This window comes from Protomyctophum bolini (genome assembly GCF_963924005.1).
Source record: "Protomyctophum bolini genome assembly, chromosome: 18".
NCBI classification, from domain to species: domain Eukaryota; kingdom Metazoa; phylum Chordata; class Actinopteri; order Myctophiformes; family Myctophidae; genus Protomyctophum; species Protomyctophum bolini.
Window position 1 is genome coordinate 41,755,285 of NC_137879.1, and position 20,685 is coordinate 41,775,969.

The following is a 20,685-nucleotide window of genomic DNA, read 5'->3' on the forward strand; positions in this document are numbered from 1 at the left end:
AAGGTATCTTTGAGTAAAAAAGGTAATACAATATTTTTTTCTATCTGAACCCAAGGCGTCTGGCCTTCATCTGAAAACCAATGTTGCAAAGGACGAAGAGTAAAAGATATGTAATACAGTTCAAAGTTGGGTAGATTTTGTCCTCCACACTCTAATGTTCTAATATGGCTGTACTTATTCTTGGTTTCTTTTTGTTCCAGATGAATTTTGATACTGCTGTTTTTATCTTGTCCCAAAACCTGTGGGGTATTTCTAAGGGTAACATACTCACGTAAAAATTTACTTTGGGTAGTGTATTCATCCACACAATTGATATACGGCTTGCTATTGAAAGATTTAATTTACCCCATTTATCATAGTCATCTTTGATTGCGTTATGTAGTCGCTTGTAGTTTTTTGATATTATTGTTTCTAAATTTGCATATTATGTCAATGCCTAAATATCTAAAATAATGCACTATGGGGATTGTAGTGTCTATTTGGGTCTCCATCATTGCCTTGTTTAATGGTAAAAGGGCTGATTTGTTTGCATTGATTTTGTAACCGGATATCTTACTAAATTGTTAAAATATCTCTAATGCAGCAGGTAGTGTGGAGGACACATCATTCATATAAAGCAATAAATCGTCTGCATAAACTGATATTTTATGATATGTATTTTGTACTACTATTGGTTTCACATTCTCTGATTGTCTAATTTTTTGTGCTAGGACTTCTAAAGAAATGATAAATAATAATCCGGAGATTGGGCAACCTTGGCGGCAGCCTCTTGCAATACTGAGTGGTGTTGAGCATTGGTTTCCAGTAAGGACAATTGCAGTTGGGTTATTATAGAGTGTCTGTAGCATGCCTATAAACCCATCTCCAAAGCCCATTTTTTTAAATGTATACCATAAATATGGCCACTGTAAACTATCAAATGCTTTTTCGCAGTCAATTGAAAGTATGGCACATGGAGATATTATATTTGGCGCAAGATGTATAATGTGAAGTAATCTACGTATGTTGTCTGAAGCTAAACGATTTTTTACAAACCCTGTCTGATCCGGATTTACCAAAGTCTGAAGTACAGTCTCTAGTCGTCTTGATATGACCTTAGCGTACAATTTCACGTCTGCATTTAATAATGATATTGCTCTATAGTTGGAACAATGGTTAGGGTCTTTCCCTTTCTTATGTAGTAATGATATAATGGCAGTATTTACATCTCTGTGGAAATTTCCTTCCCTAGTAGCTTTTTGAAACATTTCTAGTAGTATAGGTCCGATTTCAGGCCAGAACGTCTGGTATAGCTCTGGAGGGATGCCGTCTAACCCAGGGGATTTTCCGGAATTCATCGATTTCAATGCGTCATAAAGTGTTATAGGGGCTTCTAAACATTCTACCTCGGTGAGGGATAAATGAGGAAGGTCTAGTCCTGTGAAAAAGGTTTCCATTTCTATTGTGTTGGTAGTGTTGGATGTATATAGCTTCTTGTAGAACTTTTGAAATTCGGCATTTATAAGAGCGGGGTCATTTAACAGTGTGCCAGTTTCATTAAAATTTTCATTTATATCAGCTAATCCTTCATTATACCGAATCTTACTAGCGAGTAGAAAGCTTGGTTTGCTTCCATCCAAATAATCAGACTGTTTAGCTCTATGCACCAGAAATTCTGAGCGTTTTGTAATTAATGTATTTAATTCAGATGTAGTCTTAACTAATTGTCGTTCTCTTTCTCTATTAAAGTTATTCTGTTGTTCCTCAATTAATTTTGACTGAATGTGTTCCAAGTCTGATATAGTTTTTAATTGTCTTCTATTCACCCCTGATGAAAATGCTATAGATTTATTCCTAATGAACCCTTTGATGGCATTCCAAACGTATCTTATATCTGTGACCGAGTCTCTATTTATCTCTACAAATTCTGCTAGTCCCTGTTTAAATTGTTCACAGAACTGAGGGTTTTGTAATAATGTTCCATTAAGTCTCCACCGAGGTGCCCTTTTAGGTGAGTTGGTCGGGAATTTAAATTCACATTTATTAGCGTGGTGATCTGAAAGAGACATATGTATGATTCTAACGCTTTTTACAAAATGTAGTAGACCTGAGGATACTAAAATGACATCGATCCTACTAAACGTCTGGTGTCTTGCCGAAAAATATGTATACTCTTTTTTATCAGGGTTTTTAGATCTCCAAACATCTGTTAGATTAGAATGTTGAGCTAGATTGCAAAGTGCTGTATTGGAGAGTGAATTATTGGTAGTGTTGTTGGATCTTTCCCACCTATAATTAAATACAGCATTGAAGTCTGAACCGAGAATAATTTGGTAACCTGTCATGTCTACCATATAATTGGATAATGATTCATAAAATAGAGGTTCATAAGAGTTTGGGGCATACACATTCACCAACGCAATTTTCTGACCACCAAATGTTCCTTTTACATATGTTATTCTACCCTCTTGGTCTCCACCCTTATCCAAAATATTCAATTTAAGGCCTTTACGTGCAATTATGATAACCCCTTTTGATTTGTTGTTGGCTGATGAGTAAGAAACCACATTGTAATTAGAGTTTTCAATTCTAGATATATCTTGTTCCATAACATGTGTTTCTTGAAGTAATGCAACATCTGCCCCCTTTCTATGAATAACGTCTAAGCAACTAGAGATCTTTACTGCTGTATTAAGGCCCCGCACATTCCATGAGAAAATAATTAGCTTAGCCATTGATAAGTCCAGCCGCAATTCTTAAACCAACTATAAGTAGAATAAAGTTTCATTTTATTTTGTTTTTCTTTCTTCATCATTTTATAAATTTTACCATTGTCTATCTTGTCGCATCCTTCATGGAACCTTGCCCTCCCTCCCCTCTCCCCCCCACCTCCCTCAACCCCCAAAAAGGAAATAAATAAATAGGTCACAATAATCTTTAAACATAACTTATACATCCCTTCTTTAACTCCCATCTCTCCACACTATTTAGTAGAGCTGGGGCAGCAACAGACAAATGACTCTCACCTGTTGCACTCCTTTTTCGACATTATATAATTGTTTAAAGTTCATCTGGCAGCATTCTCTGCAGTAATTTAAGTTCTTTCTTTCTGTCACGCAGCGTGTATTGTATGATAAAGTAATTGAGTGTATGTTCTAAGGTAACGCCACACACTCTGTCTGTCCAACATTCGTTGATCATTGAGTAGCGGTGTAGGTTGCCTAGATCTTGCAATAATCTTAAACGTAGTTTCTCCACACAATGATAGCCTACCGACCTCCGCGTCCACGGGTCTAGGTGCTGTCGCTTCCGTCTGCGGGTGCTCCAGCCTCGGCTTGTTTTTCCTCTCCAGCGCTGGCTTGCTTCTCGTCTGTATGGTCGGACTGCTCCTCCTCCGCAGGTATATTTTCGTTGCGTCCTTCGGCTGGTTCCAGCGTTGGTTTAATCCTTTCCATGTAGAAATTCATGGCGTCCTCTGCTTTAAGGAAGCTGTGGGTCTCCTCGTTCAAGGTGATGAGTAGTTTTGCGGGGTGGACTACCCCGTATCTTAAGGTGGTGTTGCGTAGCAAGCCTCGGATTTCGTTGAATTTGGCTTGTTGTTCGCGCAGCTCTGCGGGTATGTCTGGAAATATACTCAGCTTTTTGTGATTGTAGTTGAGTTTTCCTACATTTCTTGTTGCCAGGCGTTGTATTATCATCTTGGTTTCCGTGCTGTGCATTCTAACAATCATGCAGCGGTTCCCTTTGTCTTTTGGCCCGGTGCGGTGTGCTATGCTTACGAGGGGGGGTGGACCCAGCGTCTCCTCTCCAAACAGATTATAAAGTAGTTTCTGCACAAACGCTGTTGGTTTGCCTTCTTCAACTCCGCTTTCCAGCCCAAGGATTCTTACGTTGAATTTGCGGCTGTGATTTTCTAGCATTACCGTCTTCATTTTCAACAGCTCATGCTTTTTTTCCAATACACTGTAGTCCTTCTCTAGCTGGTCTAGGCGTGTATCCGTCTGATTTGCCGTCTCTTCCAACGCCTCCACTTTTGAGGCGCAATCTTTAAGTGAGCTTTCCAGACGGTTCAAACTTGTCTGAATGGGTTTTAGTGCAATAATAAATTCTGCACGGACAACGTCTCTGATTAGTTTGCTGATTGTCTCTGCATCCATTGTTGGCACGGGTGTGTTGCGCGTCGGCGGTGCCATGGAGTCCTCTTCAGTAACGTCTTTTTTTTTTCCTTCTTTTTCTTTACACTTGCTTAGTGCCTACACTGTAGTAAATATTGCGCTGCATGAATGTAACTTTGATGCCGCCAGACTTGACTTATTTTACGAATTTGAGGAGCGACATGTGCGGGTCAAACAAATCAGTGCATGCCACCGGAAGTCACGTCCGATAACAGATAGCTCTGTGTTTCGTCTATTTTTGTGTTTACAGTAAAATGTACCTGCTTTGCACTACTGCATGCTTCAATGAGGAATGCTAACAACAGAACCATGCTAGTTAGCTAACACATCGTACGGACTGGTCTAGTTTATTGTAACCACTGTTTACATTAGTGTATGTGTTTATTTCTAGTTTCATATAAGTGTTTATTGCACAGTAATTGCGTAATTAATTGCACAGTTTTGTCGGGTAACGAGAGCCTTGTCAGAGGGAAATAGATTGGTTAAATGTCCATATCTGAAAAGTGTGTGTGTGTGTGTGAGAGCTATAGTAAGAATAATATGCAAATGGTCTCTCTGTCTCCCTCCCATCAATAAATATATATTATGACGATGTCAAGATTTACCATGTGGGGGCCCCCCAACCTTGAGACCCCCAAAGACACCCCCGGGGACGCGACACGATTCAAATGAGACCCTCCCGTCCAAAACGGTAGAGAAATGACAGAGTTACCATTTGGGGGTCCCCGGGGGGTCCCCCAACCTTGAGACCCCCAGACGCCCCCGGGGGGGCGACACGATTCAAATGAGACCACCCCCATCCAAAACGGTTGAGAAATGACAGAGTTACAACTCTGGGGGGGTCTCAACCTTGAGACCCCCAAAGACACCCCCGGGGACGCGACACGATTCAAACGAGACCACCCCCATCCAAAACGGTTGAGAAATGACAGAGTTACCATTTGGGGGTCCCCCAACTTTGAGACCCCCAAGGATGCCCCCGGGGGGGCGACACGATTCAAATGAGACCACCCCCATCCAAAACGGTTGAGAAATGACAGAGTTACCATTTGGCGGTCCCTGGGGGTCCCCGGGGGGTCCCCCAACCTTGAGACCCCCAAAGACACCCCCGGGGACGCGACACGATTCAAATGAGACCACCCCCATCCAAAACGGTTGAGAAATGACAGAGTTACCATTTGGGGGTCCCCGGGGGGTCCCCCAACTTTGAGACCACCAAGGATGCCCCCGGGGGGGCGACACGATTCAAATGAGACCACCCCCATCCAAAAAGGTTGAGAAATGACAGAGTTACCATTTGTGGGTCCCTGGGGGTCCCCGGGGGGTCCCCCAACTTTGAGACCCCCAAGGATGCCCCCGGGGGGGCGACACGATTCAAATGAGACCACCCCCATCCAAAACGGTTGAGAAATGACAGAGTTACAATTTGGGGGTCCCTGGGGGCCCCCCAACCTTGAGACCCCCAAAGACACCCCCGGGGACGCGACACGATTCAAATGAGACCACCCCCATCCAAAACGGTTGAGAAATGACAGAGTTACCATTTGGGGGTCCCTGGGGGTCCCCCAACTTTGAGACCCCCAAGGATGCCCCCGGGGGGGCGACACGATTCAAATGAGACCACCCCCATCCAAAACGGTTGAGAAATGACAGAGTTACCATTTGGCGGTCCCTGGGGGTCCCCGGGGGGTCCCCCAACCTTGAGACCCCCAAAGACACCCCCGGGGACGCGACACGATTCAAATGAGACCACCCCCATCCAAAACGGTTGAGAAATGACAGAGTTACCATTTGGCGGTCCCTGGGGGTCCCCGGGGGGTCCCCCAACCTTGAGACCCCCAAAGACACCCCCGGGGACGCGACACGATTCAAATGAGACCACCCCCATCCAAAACGGTTGAGAAATGACAGAGTTACCATTTGGGGGTCCCCGGGGGGTCCCCCAACTTTGAGACCACCAAGGATGCCCCCGGGGGGGCGACACGATTCAAATGAGACCACCCCCATCCAAAAAGGTTGAGAAATGACAGAGTTACCATTTGTGGGTCCCTGGGGGTCCCCGGGGGGTCCCCCAACTTTGAGACCCCCAAGGATGCCCCCGGGGGGGCGACACGATTCAAATGAGACCACCCCCATCCAAAACGGTTGAGAAATGACAGAGTTACAATTTGGGGGTCCCTGGGGGCCCCCCAACCTTGAGACCCCCAAAGACACCCCCGGGGACGCGACACGATTCAAATGAGACCACCCCCATCCAAAACGGTTGAGAAATGACAGAGTTACCATTTGGGGGTCCCTGGGGGTCCCCCAACTTTGAGACCCCCAAGGATGCCCCCGGGGGGGCGACACGATTCAAATGAGACCACCCCCATCTTAAACGGTTGAGAAATGACAGAGTTACCATTTGGCGGTCCCTGGGGGTCCCCGGGGGGTCCCCCAACCTTGAGACCCCCAAAGACACCCCCGGGGACGCGACACGATTCAAATGAGACCACCCCCATCCAAAACGGTTGAGAAATGACAGAGTTACCATTTGGGGGTCCCCGGGGGGTCCCCCAACTTTGAGACCACCAAGGATGCCCCCGGGGGGGCGACACGATTCAAATGAGACCACCCCCATCCAAAAAGGTTGAGAAATGACAGAGTTACCATTTGTGGGTCCCTGGGGGTCCCCGGGGGGTCCCCCAACTTTGAGACCCCCAAGGGGGCGACACGATTCAAATGAGACCACCCCCATCCAAAACGGTTGAGAAATGACATAGTTACCATTTGGGGGTTCCTGGGGGTCCCTGCCCCAGGAATTTAATAAAATTAAAAAATATATAAAAAAAAAATCCGGCCCGGCCGACCCTTAAAACGACCGGCTGGCCCTTTTAACGACCGGCCGACGCTTTTTGCACCACTTAATTTACTTAATTAGTTAATTTACTTAACAAATAAATAATTCTGGCACATTTTCACATGAATTATTATACTCTTCATGTCACATTTTAGGCAAGGAAATTGGACGGTATTAAAGGTATTACTATTGTATAAACAAGTGCATCAGAACAGTTCGTTTAGCAAGGCATCGACCCATGTGATATTTAATTGGTGTTATTGTGTGTTTCAATATGTTCTTTCAATGGCCTCTAAGGCCTGGGTTAATTCAATAACACCACTGTTTGTTTGTGTGTGTGTGTGTGTGTGTGTGTGTGTGTGTGTGTGTGTGTGTGTGTGTGTGAGTTGATTACGTAATGGCTCTAAGGGGGTGTCATTTGGGACACACCTGATGACTTTAGATGCCTCACAGCTGATTACGTAACGGCAGAGGTGGAAAAATACTCAATTGTTTTTTTGGGTTTTTTTTTTTTTTTTTCCCACGATTTTGTAACCCATTTTTCACCCCTGTGTCAATTATCTAATGTGATCCTGGGCTCTACACACCCTCCGCCAACCTAGTCCCCATATATGGGGGACATGGGGAGAGCAACGGACTTAAAGTCGCGCTTCCTTCATGCCTGAGTGTCCAAGTTGCTCCTTTACACCTGACAGGGGGGAGTTTCCCTGGTTGGACGTAGCGCGTGGAAGGAACACGTTATTCCAACCAGTTCAGGCGCCCCGGCTGGCCAGGGGGAAGCAGTTTAGAGACCAGGATTACTGTATGTTTTTTGTGAGGGTACCTACCCTAGGGGACACGGGGAGAACGTGTGGTTACTTGGTAACCTATGTTCTCTGAGTGAAGAGACTATCTCTCCACCCAACATATTTCATATGTATGGGGAATGTCCCCACCTCACTTGTGACGTGGATATCTCTTTAAGACACACCAGTTGTACTGGCACGCACGGGTATATAAGGCCCAGGTGTGCGTGATTACACTGGTTTACTTGATCGACACCACTTCTGAGCGACATCGAGGTGGAGAGATAGTCTCTTCACTCAGAGAACATAGGTTACCAAGTAACCACACGTTCTCTATCGCATCAGAGACTATCTCTCCACCCAACATATTTTCATGTATGGGGAACTCTGTAAGACACCTCGTGAGGAAGCGATACAGTACCAGAGCCCCCGCGCCAACACCAGTGGCTCCGACCCAGCACATACTGGATTTTAAAATATTTACAAGTTTGTTCAATTTTAAAATATTTACAGTTATGTTCAATTTAAAATATTTACAGTTATGTTCACTTTAAAATATTTACAGTTATGTTTGATTTAAAATATTTACAATTGTGTTCAATTTAAAATATTTACAACCCCTGGAGCAGCCGGACGGCCAGACGCCATCCGCCGCCAAATGCTCGGGCGCCAGACGCTACCCAGAGCCTGGCCCCGCCAGACTTAGCGCTGAGGCCATGGAACGCAGGGGTGAAGTGCCGCTCAAGCCAGCCCGCCCGTCGCAAGGCTGACTTGACTGGTGAAGGTGACACCTACCGCCGAGCCGTGTGCAAGACCGACTCCCCAAAGGGAGCGAGTCCCGCCACGTTCAGCCGGTAGAACCGGGTAAATGTGGACGGAGTTGACCATGTGGCCGCTGTGCAGATGTCTGATAGAGACGCGCCATTCCACAGCGCCCAAGAGGCCGCCATCCCACGGGTGGAGTGTGCCCGCACTCCAGGCGGCACCGGCACTCCTGCCTGCTCGTGTGCTCGCTGGATCACTTCTGTGATCCAATGGGACAGCCTAGCCTTGGATAGTGGTCTTCCCAGACACTCTTGTTTAAAACACACAAATAGCTGGTCAGTTTCTCTCAGGGCACGTGTGGCCCTGATGTATGTCTCTAGCGCCCTAACCGGGCAGAGTGGGGACCGACTCTGTGCTCCGTCCGTCCGTGACTCAAAGAGGGGACAGAGCTCAATCCTCTGATTGAGATGTGCCTCTGACAATATTTTGGGGAGAAAGGCCGGGTTGGGATGTAACACTACTCCCCCTCATCCGGCCTGAACCTGCAAAGCTCTGCATGAACTGATAGGGCTTGCAGCTCCCCAATTATTCTTGCCGAAGTGACTGCCAACAGGAATGCTGTCTTGAGTGACAGCCATTTCAAGCCTGTTGACTCCATAGGCTCGAAGGGGGCTTGTTTCAGGGCCTCCAGGACCAAGCCCAGGTCCCAAGGTGGAACAGTTGGGGTCCTCACTCGAGCTCTGAGCCTCCTGGTGCCCTTTAGGAAGAGAGAGATCAGGCTGCAGCATTCTGCCGAAAGCCTGCTCTCCCCAACACGGGCGGCCTTGATGGCAGCCACCATACCCCTAAGGGTCGAGAAAGCCTTCCCCTCATCTAGTCGGTCCTGTAGAAAAGGCAGGATAGTCTGATGCCCACAGTGTAGTGGGTCTGCCTCGTTCTCCTCACACCACAACTCGAACATCCTCCACCTGTACGAGTACGCGGTCCTGGTTGATGGTGCCCTTGCTCCCTGCAGAGTCTGCACCACTGTGTGCGGCAGGCCCATTGTTCGGAGTTTAGTAGATTAAGCCCTCCGAAAGGCTAAGAACAGGCAGCACACACGGGCATGACTCGTGTTAGTCAATTTATTGATATGAAAGACCACAGGTCATAAACCTGGAAGAAAGAATAAAATAAAAATGGCATTACCATAACATTCGTTTGAATATAATGCAATAATTAACAAATAAGCATCACAGTATGTTATTGTAATTGACACTCACAAAATATAATATAGCTGTACATTCTCCCAGAATATACCTGCTGAATATAATTGTAACATAATCTTACAGCTCCTCTCATTACTGATACAAAACTGCAATATATAAAGAAAACCGGCATCATGCATATATTACATTCCCTATATACATACAAGTAGCCTACATATAACCAAACACACATATATACTGCGTATACACTAAATGTGTATATAAAGCAGCACAGTAAACTCTGTAATACAGCGAGCTGGATACAATAAGTATATAAACTATAAACTGCATTTCCCAGAATGCAATTCCCAAAGTGCCTTGCGCAGATCGCACGCAGCACGCACGCACGCACGCACGCACGCACGCACGCACTATGCCGGCCGGCACGATACTACAACATTACCATGGCAACAGAGTCCGTAAGTTAATACATACTGACGTGACACTATATGGACGTGCAAACACCACACAATAACACAGGACTTCACCACGCTACAGTCCGCTGAGCGTCCCGACAGAGCAACCTGTCAAAAACAGCCAACGCTGGCCACAGCTAAACACTAGCATTGTTACATAAACATTGCACCCCGTGCGCCGCTCGCTCACTCAATACTTGCGGTATACTAATGCGGACACAACGTGACAATACTACTGCACAAAATGCTACCAGTAGCCCATAGCAAAACATTATACATTTCACACACTACAGTTCAAAACTAACTTACCAACGGGCTGTGTGCTCCTGATGACATATCAGAATGTAATGAGTGACGCTCTGAACAACCATTCATATGGTCGCGGTCGCACAGTCGCGCATGCGCAAACACTTCCATCCAAGTTCCATAATCCTGACTATCATACTGACGCAAGTATCAAGTATAATGTCAACATGAAATTAGAGTTATGGAATTATTAAAATAGGACAATTATGAAGTGAACTTATTTTAACACCCCACAGTTCCCATTATTTATAAATGAACCTTTTTATGTCCATACACTTTACTTGTTTTTAAATCAAAACTCAAAAGAACCGAACACCTCCCACTTGGCCGACTGATCCAGATCCAAGGAGGCCACTAAACAGTGTCACATGAGTCTCTTGGAAAAATGAAGAAAATGTCTTTCAAAACTTATCCTTAGCTGAAAGGCTCACTAAGGAGGTAGGCACCACCACCTTGCCTCCTTACTGAGTGTGAGTTTGCCCCACAGCTCAGCCGCCTCCCAGGGTTGCCCACTAACTAAACAAAATAAAGTTCAGAGAGTCTTTGGGTACCCATGGCGAGGACTTTCATACCTCCAGCTGGTCTTCAGCAGGTATCAGCACGACCAGTCTCCGCACATCTCTGCGTAGGATGATGGTCGAAGGCAGGGTAGAGTTTTTAGCCCGGGTTCTGGATACAAGAGGTGCAGGAGAGGCCATACAGGTCGCCACGTCAGCATCCCGAACCACTCCAGCCTCGTCCGGATAGGTGACGACGATTCTGCCGAGCCGGAACTGCCCCCTCAGAGCGTTCTGGTCTGCGATCCAGACCAGATCTCCAACCTTGACACTTCTTTCTGCTCGATGCCACTTGTGCCGGATAAACAAGTTCGGTCCCGCCAGCTCACTCCATTTCGACCAGAACTTGTCCACCCCAGCCTGGACAGCCCTCAGTCTGCGCCAAGGGTGGGTTTCCACGTCGATCCCGTGCATGTCTCCTCCTTGTCCGGAACGCCCCAGGATAAGGGAGTTAGGAGTCAAGTACTCTACTGTTTCCTCTTGCTCCTGTGCCACAGCGTTGATGGGTCGCTCGTTAGTCAAGTTGGCTGCTGAGTAGAGAAGTGTCTGGAACTCCCCCCAGGTGTAGCAGCTGGTCGTTCCGCCGAGGCTACTGAGAGCTCTTTTGATAAGTTTGACGGCTGCCTCTGCTGCTCCATTCCTGTGAGGCGAGTCCGCAGGATGGAACTCCCACTGCCACTCAGTGCCATTTTTTGCTGCTATGCTCTCGACTGACGCCTTCTGTAGACAGGCAAGATGCTTGTGCAGTTCTTTCAGGGCAGGCTTGGCGCCCACGAAATTTGTACCTCTGTCGGACCATAACTTCCGGGGATGCCCCCTCAGCGCGGTGAATCTAGAGTAGGCCTGAAGGAAGCTCTCAGAAGACAAGTCGTCGACAAGGTCAGCGTGGACCGCCCTGGAAGCCATGCAGCAATACACGACTCCCCAGACCTTTTTCTTGGTCCGTTTCTTTACAGCATCCATCACCTCGAAAGGGCCGAAAAGGTCCAAAGCGGTATACTGGAACGGGTTTGCTCTGCTAGTACGCTCATGAGGAAGGTCGCTCATTACTTGCTGACATAGCCTTGCTCTCTGCTTCTTGCAAGTGATGCACTTGTTGATGACCTTCTTGACTATCCTCCGGCCTTCTATGACCCAGGCTTTTCTTCTTGTGCGCAGCAGTGTGGCAGAAATACCTTCATGATTGGCCTCGTGAGCTTCACTAGTCAGCAAGGTCCCCAGCCATGACTGGAAAGGGATTAACGGTACAGCTGCACCGTCTTCATTCCAAGATTGGACTCAAAGCAAAGCCGCAAAGCCGCAAAGCAAGAGCCCTGTGTTGTTGTCTTTGGTTACAACCAGGCGGTTCAGGGTCGTAGTCTGGAAGTCCACGCCGTCCTGGGCTGCAAGTGCCAGGTCTTGGAAGGCCATTTTTCTCTCTTCTGCGGACAGCTTAGAACTCTTCGCCTCCCACTGTGCTGAGTCAGAGCCTCTGTGTCTTAGATTCAGCCAGAATTCTGCCATTCGTCGAGCCCATGCGACAGTTCCACATAGTTTTGACAAGCTACTGAACCGTTGAGGGTCAACTAGGCGCACGAGAGCCACGCCCCAGGGTCTTCTCTTCGGCTTTTCTGCTGCTTGAGTTGGACCTTGGTCATTCGGCGGTGGCCGCTGTGCATTAACTCCCACGTTGGCCCCAGCATCAGGGCTTGAGACTTTTTGTGATTGAGCCCTGGTGATTACAGCTGAAAACGCCTTTCTCTGCAACCTTTTCACATCATCAGCGACTTTGGTCACAATCTCGCTAGCCATCTTCACAGGCCACTCAGCTTCAGGTCGTTTCAGGAAGTCAGGGCCTTGTTGCCACTCTGACTCTTCACCAAGCTCTTCAGGAGTTGCTCCCCTTGTGACGATGTCGGATATGTTGAGGTTGCCGTCAACCCACCTCCAGTCTTCCACTGACCCAGCCATCTGTATTTCTCCGATGCGGTTGGAAAAGAAGGTCTGGTAACCGTAGCTATCCTTCTGAATCGCTCCCAGGATGGTTTGGCTATCCACAAAGTGGACCCAGCGTGCGACCTCTATGCGGCAGTGCTTCTCAAAGTACTTTTTCAGACGAGTTGCGAAGACGGCACCGCATAACTCTGCCTTGATCACGTCTCCTTTCTGGTCGAGAGGAGTGAGCTTGGCTTTCGACTCAGCCAACCTCACGACGATCCCTCCTTGCGTCTCCCAACGGAGATAGAGCACGGCGCCGTAAGATGCCTCACTTCCATCTGAAAACGTGACTCCCAAAGTGCGGCCTATGGCTCCAAAAGGTGTGAGGCTTCTCTCAAACCTGATCTGGCCGAGTCTCACATATTCCTCAAAGAGTCGTATAGCAGCCTCCCGGAGTCTTGGCGAGAGTGGTTCATCCCACGTGTCTTTTGTTGAATTGCCTACACTTGCTTCTTGGTAGGATTCCCTCACGAGCATCGCTCCTTTCTGCTTTGCTGGTGTGGCAAGTCCAATGGGGTCGTAGAAACCAGCAACTTGACTTAGAAGTATCCGACGAGTCAAGGGGTTTGGAGTGTTGCTTTTGACTTCATCTTCGTGTAGATCAATCCCCGTCCTCATCTTTCCTCGCTTCTTTGAGAAATTGATGGACGTCATCACACGAAGTTTGTCAGTCTCAGGCTCGTAGCCAACACCTAGAGCCTTACTTTCTTCGTCTCCCATCTGGTTAGGCAACACCAGAGTCTTGGGCACAGACGGAGTTGTTTCACTGTCACTGGAGTCGGCCGCGGTTCCAGACCTCCCACTTTGGCCTGTCAAGACCCACGGTTTTAAGGAGAAGCCTCCAGCCTTCAAGATCTTCTCGACGCCTTTGGTGATCCTCTCCAGAGTCTTGATATCGTTGTGGGATGTCAATATGTCATCGACATAACTGTCTTCTACCAGGACGCGGCGCTCTTCAACCATGGCTGCCAACTGCGGAAGTTTTGCCGTTTCCCTCATGGCAACCTGGGCAATACAACCAGCGGGTTTGTCTCCGATGTTGACCCTTACGACGACGAAGACCTCAATTTCATCCTCTGGGTTGTCTCTCCAGAGGAATCGATGGAGTTGAACTTCTTCGTCTTTCAACCAGACGGAGTTATACATTTTCTTGACGTCGCCTAGGGCGGCGTACAATCCAGTCCTGAATCTGAGAAGGACTCCTCTGATTAGGTTGAGGACATCTGGACCCTTGTGCAGAAGGTCATTCAAACTCACCCCGTGGAACTCTTGGCTGCTGTTCCACACAATTCTCACAGGGGTAGAGTATGAGTGGGGGTTAGGCGCAACCAGATGACTGATGTACCACCTCGGTCCCTTCCAGCTGTTGGATTCTTCTTTAGTGAGTTTAGCAGCAGCTCCTCTGGAGATCATGTCATGAATTTGCTCTTTATAAGCAGCCTTCCACTCTGGCTCCCTCTCGAGGCGTTTCTCAGTGTTCAGGAAGGTTGCCTCCACTGCACGTCGGTTGTCTGGCAGTGTTGCGGGGTCTCCTTTCCATGGGTAAGCTGCATCCCAGTGAGGTGAGTTGCTGTGCTTGTCAGCTAACACATAGGTGAGGCATTCTTTGATCTTTTCGATCTCTCTTTCCTCTCCTAGTGTCATTTCTTTGCCTCCAGGGGGACATCTCCCGCACTTACAGCCTCCACATTGAGGGTCGCAGGCCGCGCCAACGCTGTCCCACTTGAACCATTCGATTACTTCTTTGTTGGTCGCCGCAGTACTCCGGAGGATCGTTTCTCTGCCTTCCACGTCAGCTTCGACAGGATCCATCGGATCCACAAGGACTTCTCTGTAGGCCTTCGAAGCGGTTCTCATTGACCGTGCAAAATGGGTGTCAGACCTATGAACTGCCAAGTCTACTTCCTCGAAGAGGTCAGGATGGGTCCCACCGACTGTCTTCCCAAGAGGACCATCCCAGAGGACGAGGTCTCCCTCCACTTTGACTGGCTGCGGGACTAGGCGACCTTATCTGTGACTAATCAACAGGTCAATCTTCTCTGGGCGAACCAGATCGTGAGCAGTGAGGTCCGGAAAGAATTTCAGAAGTTGCCCTGGTGTGACTGCCTGGTTCACTTTCGCAATGCTCTCCAGGCCATAACACAGGAGTTTGTGCTCTGCCACTGTACCGTTAGGCGTCTTCACTCTCAGTCTCAGGCTATACCTTTTGGTTGCGACTGTCTTCTCCATTCCTCCGACTCCTTGGACGATCAGCTTGATATTCTCTCCCTTCAGTCCGAGACGTTCAGCAGCGTCGTTGGAAATGTAATTTGTATCCGACGCGAGGTCGATCAATGTGCCGACCAGTTGGCCTGAGTTTGTCGTCACATCCAGGAGCATCATTACAACTGGGTACTCTCTCGGCTCACCGCCAGTGCTTGTGCACACTGTCGTTGAGATTTTGTTCGAGAAGGCTTCCTTAAACTCGGACTTCAGCTCCGGAGAGAGTTTAGCAAAGAGCTCTTCTTGCTTGCCGGTCAGTCCAAGTCCCCTCTTCTCCACTTTGCTTCGCTCACTGTTCTGCTCACCATCCCTTCTGTCGTTCTTCTTGGTCGGCGGCAGCGGACAGAGCAAGTAGTTGTGGTCCGAAGACCCTCCTTTCCGACAATCGTCTTTCGAGCAAAGAAACTTCCGGGTGCAACTGCCATCTTCACCATGGAGGCTCAAGCACTTGAAGCATACTCCCGATTTCTTCAGTTGAGCCTTCTTGCTTGACAGGTTGAGCTTCTTAAAGTCTTTGCAGGCAAATAATCTACCAGCATGCCCTTCGTCTCCACAGGTTATGCACGAACTTGGTTGAGAGCCCTTGTGAATTGACGTGGCTTTGGTGAACGCCTTCTTCTCTTTACTCTTTTCCCACGATCTCTCAGGATAGTCTTTTGAGCTGGGCTGCAACTGATCCAACTCCTCCAGAATGTCCTCTTGTCTCTTCAGGTACTGTAGTAGATGATCAAAGTGGTTCCTGGGTGAGAAGCCGCTTGCAGGGTCGTTCTTGTGAGTGAGCCACTTTTCCTTCAGGGAGTCAGGTAGCTTGCTCTCGATTGACTGGGCCACCACCCTATTCTTCACCGCATCTTCTTCCCCCAGGACTTGGAGATCCCGAAGGGCTCTTTCTACAGCCTGAATAAGCTCGATCGTCTTTCTAGGTTGGTTTCCCTTGACAGGCTGTAAGTCATGTATTTCCCTAGAGATGAGCAGTACTATTTTTGGCTTGTTGCCATACTTGTTGTCCAGGAGTCTGAACACGTCGTCAGCCGGTCCGCAGCTGGACAGCACAAGGTCTCTTTTAACTTTGTCGTCCAGGCTGCCTAGGAGGTGGAATTTCCTCACATTATCCAACCCATGAGGGTTTCCCAGCTGTTGCAGGTCCTGCCATTCAGCTTTCCAGCGGTATTAGTCCCTCATGTTGCCGGAGAAAGTGGGCAGGCGTGCTCTTTCCAGAGTAATCTGGGGCTTGAAGTTGTGTGACCCAGGATACATGCCAGAAACGCCTTGACCTTGCGGCGGTGCGGCGTTTGGAATGACACCGTAGCTTTCAGCGGATTGACCGCCTATGGGACGGAACAGGTCAGAACTGGCAGTCATGGCTTGCTCACTGTCTTGGTTTACCTTCACCACGACATCTGGCTTTACCTTGGTTTGCTGCTCCTCTTCGTCGTCGGACCACGCCTTGCGTCGCCACGCCCACCTATCCCACAGTCTCTGTTGTCGCTTCCTTAGCTTCCTGCTTCGGTCTCTCAACTCTGTGAGCCTGGCCAGAGGGATCAAGCCCGCCCACTCATCGACCAGTTTGATGAGCTCGTAGACCTCCCGTTCCAGGTTTTTGTTCGTCAGTTCGCGCTCCATCCTAGATAGCTTCTGGTGGTCGATTGCTTCGGCCTGATCTAGGGCGGAGTCGGCCTCTTTGGCGAGGGTGGAGATGTTCTCCTCAGCGAACCTGGTCCAGAACGATCCCAGGACGAGGTGTTCAACTTCGTCGAACTTCCGGTCACACTCAGCTGACTTTTCGTCGACTTGATCTGCCTTTTTGATGGCCTCTTCATCTTCATCGTTTGAATCTAGTAGGGCCGTGGCATAATCAAATCCTGCATCTGTGACTTTTTTATGTTCTCCTTTGAAGTTGGTCCACTCGCCTATTAGATCACTTTGGAGCAGTGCGTTCGCTCTGGAGACCAGAAGTTTAGCTCTCCTGGTGAATGCAGTCTGGGCTGTTGAGCGCTTCTGCCTCAGCTTCTCCATTTGGTTCTCTTCTGCCATCTTGTAGAAGTGTTGACTCCTTTATTAAGCAGGTGGTATGGATGGGCTGAAGCTTGATCAAAGGTTATCCGGTCCACTTCTTTCTTCAAGTAGCCGGGCCTTGGTTTATGACTGTTCGGAGTTTAGTAGATTAAGCCCTCCGAAAGGCTAAGAACAGGCAGCACACACGGGCATGACTCGTGTTAGTCAATTTATTGATATGAAAGACCACAGGTCATAAACCTGTAAGAAAGAATAAAATAAAAATGGCATTACCATAACATTCGTTTGAATATAATGCAATAATTAACAAATAAGCATCACAGTATGTTATTGTAATTGACACTCACAAAATATAATATAGCTGTACATTCTGCCAGAATATACCTGCTGAATATAATTGTAACATAATCTTACAGCTCCTCTCATTACTGATACAAAACTGCTGTCATGAACGGACTTAACCATGACAAGACAACACAGGAGTAAATGCCAAAAAGTATAAGTATTTATTTTAAATTAGTCAAATAATTATAAATCATACTTAACAGTTGAAAATGGGGTGTGAGTCATCAGTTGGATCAGTAGTGTATTGCATGTGTGGATGTGTGAAAGTGTGGTGTATGTGCAAGTGCAGCAACTTAGATCAAAACAAACTTAAAGGAGCAAAAACCAGACATTGTTCCCTAGGCAGGAGAGAGACAAAATGGCCATGACCAGCCTGCTTAAATAGGGTGAGCCCAAGTGGAGTCAGGTGTGCCTCCTCATCTGGGCACACCCCTGCAGGCTGGTCCCCTCCTCCTGCACATGAACAGAGAAACAACATTAACAGCAGACACAAACAGGATGGGTCATCACATCCCCCCCCATAAGAGCGGAGACCAAACAGGTACTCCGTAACTTTTAACTTTACAGTTATCCATCAATCATAGAAGATACCTGACCCATCCTTCCAATCACCACCTCTGTAATCATGATACCTGCAGAAGCATTTTAAGAGGGGTGAGTGACAGTAAATTGACATACAGGAACCAACAAATATATAGTTCAACTGTAAATAGATCACAGTAGAGAGCACTACCCTAGAATGCACGCGAGAGGGCGTCAGCCATCACATTTTCATGGCCTTTGATATGCCGGATGTCCAAATGGTATGGCTGCAAAAATAATGCCCACCTCATCAAACGCTGGTTTGGATTTTGCAAGGAACGTAGAAAGGTAAGGGGATTATGATCCGTGTACACCACCAGAGGACTCCCAGTGCTAATATACACATCAAAATGCTGTAATCCCCATACTAAGGCCAAGGCTTCTTTTTCAATGACCAAATAATTTACCTGATAGGCATTGAACTTTTTAGAAAAGAAACCTAGTGGTTTCTCGACCCCGTTATTATCAGCTTGTAACAAGACCGCTCCTGCACCCACATAACTGGCATCTTCCTGCAACAAAAAACATTTGTCAAATTGAGGTGCTGCCAAAACAGGTGAAGAACACAGAAGGGCTTTTACATTATCAAAAGCATCCTGAGCCTTATCTGACCAAATTAACTTTACTTTGGACTTCAGAAGATCAGTAAGAGGTGCCACCACTGAAGAAAAAATTCTACAGAAACTTCGGTAGTAGCCTATCATTCCCAAAAAACGCATTTTTTGTCAATGGAACCGGGAATTTCCTGATGGCTACCACTTTAACCTCCACAGTGCGCACTTGTCCCTGACCCACAACCTTGCCTAAGTAGGTAACAGTAGCTCTGGCAAATTCACACTTCGCCAAATTCACAGTCAACCGTGCCCACGCCAGCCTGTCAAACAGTGCACGTATCCTCTGTACATGTTCCTCCCAAGTGTCACTAAAAATGACAACATCATCAAGATACACAGCACAACCCGACACACCTGACACCACAATGTTCATCAGCCGTTGGAAAGTGGCTGGAGCATTACGTAAACCAAAAGGCATTACCTTATAGGAGTACAGACCGGCCGGTGTTATGAAAGCACTTATCTCCTGTGCCCTAGGAGTCAATGGGACCTGCCAGTATCCCTTAAGCAAGTCAAACTTACTCACAAAGGTGGCCGACCCCACCTGGTCCACACAGTCTTCCATGCGTGGCAATGGGAACGAGTCAGGTTTGGTAACACTGTTGACTTTTCTAAAATCTGTGCAAGGTCGAAAAGTGGAATCAGGTTTTTTAACCAAGAGACATGGAGACGCCCAACTAGAATTTGAGGGTTCTGCCAAATTGTTATCTAGCATGTACTTTACCTCCTTATCCAGATGGGCTCTTTTCTCAGGAGAAACACGATAAAATCGCTGCTTAATTGGCTTTGCATCTCCAATATCAATATCGTGCTCTATTAGATGTGTCTGTGATGGTGTGTCTGAAAATAGCCAAGGATAGCTATTAACCATAGAGACCAACTAATTTCTTTTTGTCTCATCCAAGTGTCCAAGTACCTTGGGTAACGCTTTTAATGCCTCAGAGTTGTTCAGGCGTACTTGTAACACAGCCTCATCGGCCGGCCAATCTCCCCCTCCCTGAACCTCCCCCACTGAAGAACCCCCAACCGTGCCTACGCACAATGAAGGCTCAACGCAAGGGACGTCACTGGAGTTTTGAGACGCCGACACCCGAGCACAGTATGGTTTCAACAGATTCACATGACACAACCTAGAATTTCCCCTAGGCATCACGATCAAATAGTCCAGGTCAGAGACCTGCTTTTTCACTGTCAGTGGACCAGTAAAGCGTGCCTGAAATGGAGAACCCACCATCGGCATCAAAACCATCACCTGATCTCCAGGAGTGAACTTTCTGTGTTTTGCCTTACGATCAAACAAGGACTTCATTTTCTTTTGCGATTGCGTTAGATTACGTTTTGCCATCTGCCCCGCCATATACAGACGGTGCCTAAAGCCATTCACATACTCTATCAAATTCTTCAGACTGTTTGCAACCACTTTTCAAAATTGCCAAAGTTCCACGCACTGAATGTCCAAACACCAAGTCGTTAGGACTGAATCCAGTACTCGCTTGTACAACCTCTCTTGCAGCCAGCAACAACCAAGGCAGCCCCTCTTCCCAGTCACGAGTAAGCTCTACACAATAAGCCCGCATTAGTGACTTCAGAGTTTGGTGAAAACGTTCCAGAGCCCCTTGACTTTCAGGGTGATAGGCTGATGCCTGTATATGTTTAACCTGAAGCTGCTTCATGACCTGTGCAAACATATGAGAGCAAAAATTTGAACCACGATCAGTCTGAATGACCTTGGGAATGCCAAAGACTGAAATGAATTGAGACAAGGCCTTCAACACATTTCTTGTTGTAATAGACCGTAGCGCATAAGCTGCTGGATACCG